An 8,646-nucleotide genomic window follows, 5' to 3' on the forward strand; every position below is an offset into this window, starting at 1 on the left:
CTTTTTGACAGGTAATGACAGCATTTTAGACACATAGCCTGGAATGGTATTACTTCATTTTCAATACTGTGTTTCAAAATGAAATTAAGGTTCTTTAGAGTGAAGACTATTTCTTGAATAGTCAAATTTAACTGAGGGGAAATAGAAAACATCTCAGTCTGAGCAGAATGATTTGAGGATCCTTGCATCATCCTCACGTCCTTCCTTACTGAGGAAGTAAGCTGATGAAGAAGGTGCGTTCCAGAGGGAAGTACTTCTAAATGAAGGGTTTGGGCGCCATGTTTGTTAAAAATATTAAACTGACTACTGCAAAGCAGCCTTTATGAAACCACAACCCCCTCCCTAGCAGCACCGTTCTTTTTCATTTTATATTTCCAGGACCTTCCATATAAGTGTTTTGAATGAATGACTGCTCGAATAACAATCATTTGGACTTATTTTGTGTCACTTCTATACAGGACAGTACCTGGGACACGGTTGGAACTCAAATATATTTTTAGGTTGAATGAAGGAAAGAACAAATCAAGGAGCTAAACATGGCAACTCAGGATTAGTCAGTAAGGTCTAGTGTTTGCTTTCCTCACAAGGGTAAAGACTTCTGTATGATCGATACAGCTGCTCACACCTGCATTAACTAGGTGCCTAGGCTGGGCCTACTCTTGACCAGTTGACTGTGCTCTGGTTTTTGAGAAGAGTAGAGGAAGGACCGTTTGGGTTGAGTCAGTGGAGCTTTGTGCATTTCACCTAACGTCTCAGAAAGTGCTCCCTCATTTGTGACATGAGAACCACAGTGCAGATGTAACAGGGTTGCTTTGGGGTGTAACCCCAAATCATACAAGGCTGTGACATACTGCAAATGCTAAATATTGTTATTTGTTGGGGAAAGACAGAGGCTCTGGGATTATGGCAACTACATTTTTAGAAAAAAATGTACAAAAGTGCCTAATGGTTTTGTTCTTTAAACTGATGTTTAATTAATTTTGATCAGTTGATTTATTTACTAGGCTATACTTTCTAGGGGTTACTGTTATGCAAATTCAGTAGAATTATGTATTCCTATAAATCCAAACTATGTTGTTATATGTCTCCTGTTATTACCCTTAGCTATCTCTTATTCAAAGTCATTTGGCCAACTTCTTAAAAACTTTGATAATGGGAAAAAAATGAATCATGGTTATCATCAAGATAGGTTAACCTAATTGCTTATGGGACTTCAAACCAGTCTCCATTAATAGCTTCTCTGTGCATTTACTAAGACAATGAGAACAGTAAATTACAAAATAATGACAGTACATTAAGGATAGAATTAAAAATACATTTTGCATAAATATTTGAGATTATGAACCTAAATGAAACAGCAAGATTGTCAGTTTATAGACCTAAGGAGACTTCATGCTGAAAAATTTGAAGTGTTTAGATAAGAAGGTTAAGATAACAGGTGATGTTCTAATGATCTTGACACAAGAACTTTAGAATTTGGAGGGAATAGCGAGATAACCTTTAAACCTAACTGCTGTGAGTTTTGTTTTTTTATAGATGGAAAGACTGAGGCCAAGAGAGGCTAAGTGAAGATAATCCAAAGTTCAACAGGTGAAAATAAATATTTAACAGCTGTTGATAAATATTAAGGCAGCGGTACAGGACAAAACATGAGTTCTAAAGCGCAGAGACTAGATATATGGTGTACATACTAATGTTTTGTTACTTCATAAATTAAGTCAGTGAAAAAAGATACTAATATTTGGTGCCAGTTAGTATTTTCTCCAATTATTTATACACTGAGAGCATGGCGGTGTAGTAGAAATCTGGCTCTGATAATAACAACTTGAATAACCTCAGGCAAGTCTCATGATCTTTAAAATTCTGTTTGTTTTTCCCCCTTTTTAATCTGTACAGTGGAAATAAAAAATGTGCATCACCTATCTGGTGATCACACGGTATATACAGAATCACTTAGAAAAGAATAACTTATTTCTAAAGAGTAATTTTTCATTAACAATGCCCTACTTATAAAGGTGCTCAAGAACTGGGCCATGGCCTTAGGAGAGCTGACGGAGGTTGTGAGGCATCTTAATGTTTGGCTTTATGATGAGTTAATGTGGTGGTGGTGGTGGTGATGGTGACGTGGTGACAGTTGTCTGAACTCCTTCTCCGTTGAGCAGCTCTCCGTTGTTGGGACACAGCTAGTATTTCCTCTCCTGGGACTCACCTTAAAATGCCTGTATAGTGATGACGAATTTATGGTAACAGCTCAGTGACCACAGGGATGGAGAAGATCAGTGTCAGATGAATGATTATAAGAAAGATCTACTTAAAAACCGGATACTGATTTTAATATTTTAGCAGTAATAAAAGCAGAATCTTTTTCTCTCTCTCCTTTTCACTTTTACTACAGTGGCTCTTAAGATGTGGAATTCTTATCCCGCCCCGGGAGGCACTGGGGAGAATGTAGGGTGTTGTCACTGGTACTGGGTGACACTTTGCTTAGTTCATCTTGCGGAGAGCTCCGGGAAGCCTCACACAGGGAGGAATGGGCCCTCCCACAGTAAGGAGCACTGTACTCACGCCACAGAGCATTTCTGCATTTTGGTTTTACGTCTGCTTATGAAATGTAGATCAACCTCCTCCTAGCTGGGCAGCCTTCAGCAAGTTCTTTATTTCTTTAATGCTCCCTTTTGTCCCCTTTATGAAGTTGGGATAATAATACTTTGAAGGCTGTCATAAGGATTGAATATGTATCTATGAAGTGCTCAGTGCATACAAGGGCAGAACATGTTAGTTTTCTTCTTCCCATGAAGACAGATGCGCAGTTATTCCATCCGGATGCTTGCTCGAGAAAAACATGGAGAAGTAAAGAACTGTTCTACAAAACTGCAGAGACAATTACAGTTCCTCCCGGACCCCTTTGATTCTTCATGGCAGACTGGGTGAAACCCCATTGGCTGTTTTTATTAAAGGGGGCATCATCTGAGGTGGTTTCCCCGAGTGTGTATGAAAGCAATTTGAAAGGGTCCCTCTCCCCAATTTGTAGGTAGTGCTGCAACAGATGTGGAGTTCCTGGGCTTCCTTTTGGGGGGATGCCAGTATCTACTGAAGAGTAGTGAGGTTAGAGATCAGAGCAAGTAAAGGAAGGTGTCCTCAGCAAGGGTTAGGTGAGGGGAGAGGGTGAGGAGGGGGCTGGAGAGCATAGGCCCAGCTGGGGGCTGATGTCCAGAGCCAGGCCACAGATTACACATAGGTACCAGTCAAGGTAAGTGGGAGGACTGGATTTCTGAAATACCCCTGAAATATGGACTAGGAGAGGTTTAATGCAAAAGCAGAATTCTTGGGCCGGCTGAGTGGCATGTTGGTTAAGAGCTGGCTTGGGACGCCAGAGGGCCCCGGTTCAGATCCCACATATGAGGGCCAGTGACACTGCCCTCTACAGCTAAGATGCTGAACAACAGCTCAACCTAGAACTGGGCTGCCGTGAGTCGCCAGTGACGGCGTAGGTTGCAGCCCCTGTGGCAGTGGGTTGCCATGGGCTACCGTATGTAGCCAGCAGCCAGCGTGAGTGGCCAGCAGCCCCCGTGAGCTGCCGTCCAGAAGCCGGCGACTGATCTGCCTCGCCCAGGAAGAGCGCAATGATGGTGCCAACTTGAGCCAGTGAAGCAACGTCCTCCACAACTAGACTAAAGAACAAAAGGACAGCAACTTGTCTGTTCCCCTCCCCCAATTCCCCAGCACTGTTCCCATCCCCCCAATTCCCCAATAAAAATCTTAAAAAAAAAAAAAGCAGAATTCTTCACTGGCCTCAGAATAATATCCAGATTCCTTGTGGGGATCCGACCAGAGTTTGCATCTCCAGCATCACCCCACTCCCCATCGCGGTTGTTCTTCAGCCACAGGGAAAGAACGTCTGTCCTTTATCTCAAGGCTTGTTCTTCGGGCCTTTAGCCTGTTTCTTCTCCCTCAGATGCCATCTCCAGCCCCACTTCTGCCATCAACTGTCTTTTAGGCCACATCTTGACACCATTTTCTCAGGAAAGCCACCTTCCCCTCTGGGTTTCCGCCTATGTGCTTCATTGTATTAATGAAGGAATTAATTAATTATCTTATAATTGTTTAGCAGTAAGTATGAATATTAGTCCGTCAACTAAGACACACATAAGACTATTTTCTATACTCAATATTGGGCTCTACTTTAACCAAGCTATAGGAAAATTTAACCTCAGAGCTTTCCAGACCTTTCCTCCAAATCCCACCCCCATCTTAGGGTTAAGCTACAGTTCCAGGATCCAAAGCATGAGGTGGGTGGGTGGGGTGGAGTTGGAGCACCTTGGTACTTGGTGTCACACATTGTTTTTGAGAAGCTTATTGTCCCTGCCTGTATGGTCCTTTCAGGTCCACCTTCTCCCTGCCTCTCACTTGCCCTCCAGGGACCTGGGAATCTTGCAAGGCTGACTTGGTCTTCCTGCCTTTGACATTCCGCTGACTCCATCCCAGCATCACCAGGAAACAGGGCACAGGTCTTCGTTCCCATGACCAAGAACTCCCTCCCTGCCTTTTCCCCCCAGGCCCAGGAGGTGAGCTCCTGGAAATCTGGAGGGGAGATTCCTAACCCTCCTCCTTTACTGTTTCTGCAACACTATGTGAGGATGTTCTTTTCCACCTTTTACTTCCTTAGCAAACTCTCTAAACTATCTAAGGGACTTAAGCCTTTTGGAAAATGAAGAATCCTTCCCTGAGGCAATGAATGCACAGCTGACTACCTATTTGAAGGTTGACTGCAGAGCACAAAATAGAGGAGGAAAAAAGCCCCCTACTATGCCAAAACATTACCCAGCCACAACTGTATGCCACTCACTGTTGAACATAAAGAATAGGACTAAGTAAATACGCAATTAAAACATACCCTATGCGTTCCCGAATCCTAGAACTTATTACACAATTATAATTATTGCATTACTTTTACCCTAGCATTTATTTTCGAGCATCTCATGTCCCTTGATACTTTTTCCAAGATTCGTTAAATGTCCCTACACCAGACTTATTTGGACAAAGCATATATCCAAATTGAAGTATTAAAAATAATGGTATGGAGAAAAACGAGTCAAAATTGTGTTCTTCTTCCTGTCACCTTAAGAATATCCTTAGTTTGATTTACCTTCCTGTGGAAGAATGTTCTATTACAAATCTAGAGCTGGAATAATTTCAGCTTGTACTAAGGGAAAAGGGTATTTTTATATATATATTCTTTTTGTGTGTTATTATTTTACTGTTTTCCAGAGAGGGGAAAATAAACAGCAATAAATACAAGCATTTAAAAATAGATATCATTTTTCTTATGCATTGTGTTGTTTTTAATCATCAAGTTCAATATTGCAGCATATAAAGTTCTTTGCCATTTTTAGAAAAGATAAAACCACTTCATGTACTTCATTTGGGTGTTCGTACATGCAGTCTTGCTCTGGCAGCTGTCTGAGGCAGAGCACTTCCTTGGGAGGCAGTCGTATGGTGTTTATGTGCATGTTAATGAAACTCTGCAACTTTCCTACTCTAACTCCAACACTTCGCTGCCACTTCAGCTGATTATGGCTTTGGATAATTGCCATAGTGAATCCCGTATTTAGTGGAAACAAAATATATTGATGACAAACATGTTTCCTATCAAAAGCCAGAAAGATGGACCTGAATTCAGATTGTGCAGTAAAAGCAAGCATGTAAACTCATTAGATAGACAAGATGCAAATTTACAGAGCCTGGGAAAAAAATGATGACAGCTTCAAATCTGATGGAAGAAGCAGCAGCAGGCCTCATTTTTGTAAAAGCTTGACTAAAAAATAGATTTTTCAGGGCATGCTTGTATGGAGGTGAACATTAAATCATCTAGTGCCCTGGGAGGTGGCAGAGCGAGTGCCCAGGCTGTGGTGGAGCAGCTAATGGGCTGCAATCACTGTGATCAGAATTGTCACTCCTTGTTGTATGTGTGTGTCAGTCCCGACTGAGAGGGTTGAACCAATAATTTTATTCATTTATTTTTTAATTAATGAATTTATTTTTTTTAGCTGAGCCATCCTGCCACCTGTTGGTAGCTCAGTGGCCGCTCAGCTCGGGCTGGGAATCAAATCGGCAATCCTGTTGCTCAGAGCTCGCCCTCTTGAGTGAGCTCTTAACCAACTGAGCCACTCGGCCGGCCCTGAACCAATGATTTAAGGCTATGGATTTCTCTTCATATGAGCTAGGTGGCTGTCTTAGTTTGTTCGGGCTGTTATAAAAAAAAAAAATACCATGGACTGGGTGGCTTAAAAAAACAAAACATTTATTGCTTACAGTTCTGGAAGCTGAGAAGTCCAAAATCAAGACATCGGTAGATCCAGTGTCAAGTCGTCATGGGAAGAGGTAAATCCTGAGACAGTAAAAGGTGGGCTCCAATGAGGAAAGAACTTCCTGAGTTCCTAAGACTGGGAGTGAGTTGAACCCAAATTCCCAGGCTTGAAGGAGACTCAAATGGTTTTAGGAGTGGGGCTGAGCTGCTGTGGGCCACCTAGAGGCACACTGAGGAAAACAGCCGAGTGAGTGTCAGCTTTTTGGCAGCAATAACTCTATGGACAGGGTAGATGGTGATCACCTTCTAACATAGCCAGGATCTGGGGAGATAGTGGTGAAGTCTTCTGGTCACAGGAAAATGCATTTGATTTTTAGCTTTATTAGTAATGGTAAGAGTAACATGGGACATGAATAAACAGTCATATGGAGTTTTGGACATGGGGGAAAGGGCCTAGGGCAGCGGTTCTCAACCTGTGGGTCGCGACCCCTTTGGGGGTAGAAAGACCCTTTCACAGGGGTCGCCTAAGACCATTGGAAAACAAAAAGATATTTATATTACGATTCATAACAGTAGCAAAATTATAGTTTTAGAGTAGCAACGAAAATAATTTTATGGTTGGGGGTCACCACAACATGAGGAACTGTATTAAGGGGTCACGGCATTAGGAAGGTTGAGAACCGCTGGCCTAGGGAATGACCAAACTTTCTGCTTATCTGGGTATGCAACGTCTTCAAGTTGCCACATTTGAGAACTAAATTGGTTTATCCACGCTAGTAAAGATGGATATTTTGACTGGTACAATAGGTAGTTTTCCAACAGGGTTTAGTCAGCTTTCCTGTCTTACTGCCATGATACCTGTGACCAGATGATATTCCCTGGTTTTTCCTCTTCCTCCCCCAAAACTCATACAGCACTCATTTAGTGGCCACATGATGAAATCTGAGCCAGTAGGACATAAATAGAATTGATATGTAAAACTTTTAAGTTCTCTGTAGGGAACAGAGAAGCTGCTGTCCTTGGACTTAGTGTTCCCCTCTCCCTAGGCTGGCACGGTATCCTGATGTAGTGTTGACTCAGCTTTAACCACGAATGCCCTCGGGTATTGCACAGCAACGAGATGAAAAGAACTTGAGCTCCTGAATGAGCTCCTGCAGAAGAGCCTACCGCTAGCATAGACCTACAGGCTGTTCCATTAGAGAGAAATAGACGTCAATCTTTTTGAAGTCACTTATTTTTGGTGATGTTTTTTTTTTTGCAATGTCTTTCTAACTAATACCATTATTGGTACTTACCATTACAAAAACCTTATGTTTTTTAATATGTGGCATTGCCCTAGATGTTAAGAAATGGGCTATGAAAAAATAGACGTTGTAGATATTGCAAAGCTGACGGACTTTGTAATGTTAAGGCAACATTTGGTAAAATTGTTTTTTACAATTAGTTGGAAAGCAGACCCCATGTGTATATAAATAATTAGTCCTAGAGAAAGTAGTTGGAAAGAGCCAGAATATTTATATGTTGGCTGTTCTTTGTGCTTTTCATATGTTATTATAAAAAAGAAATGATCCCAGGCAAGAACTCGCCAATTTGCTAGAAGAGCTGGATGATAATAGAACCCCCTGTGGTTGAAATAATCAACTGCTCTGAATCCCACAAAGACAGAAGATACGGGTTACTAAGAGTATTTTACAAAGTACTGCCATGAAAAGATTTTCAGCCAAACAGAGGGAGTTAGACCTACCAACAAAGATAAGATCCAAGTCTATTTTGCTAGATGGCCTCAAGGAAACTGCCATTTATGTGGGGAGAGAGTGATGGCTGAAGCCAGGAAATAAGGCAAGTTTAAGAAATAATGCCCAATACAGAATTCTGGGAGGCTCCCGACACAATCAATCAGACCACAATCAAACAGACCTGAAATCTATCCTGTATTCAAACAAATTTTATTGCCAACCTACAGGCCTGTAATTGTTCGATCCTATTGTAATCCCCAGGCTCCTAAAACTGTAGCAATCTAAAAAGAACTGGGCTTCCTTGAAGGAGAGCTCAGAAAGAAATGTCTCCCAACTGAAATGTGGCCGTGAGGGACAATGGACAAGGAAGAGACACCCAGGCAAAGCCACAAACTCAGAGAACAAAACAAGGGAATTCCTCCCAGAAACCAGAGCCAAGGTCTAACCCGGAAATGCTCCACGTCCAGCCAAGACTCTTTACCATGACTGCCCAGCAAGACTATCACTGCCGAAGACCAGTGGCTGCTATGTATTTTGCTTCCTCTCTTTTCTGAGAAGAAATTTCTATTGTGCCTGTTTGGTCTTCTGTGTCATTGTTTATTG

Source organism: Hipposideros armiger, unplaced genomic scaffold (genome assembly GCF_001890085.2).
Source record: "Hipposideros armiger isolate ML-2016 unplaced genomic scaffold, ASM189008v1 scaffold_631, whole genome shotgun sequence".
Taxonomy (NCBI): Eukaryota; Metazoa; Chordata; class Mammalia; order Chiroptera; family Hipposideridae; genus Hipposideros; species Hipposideros armiger.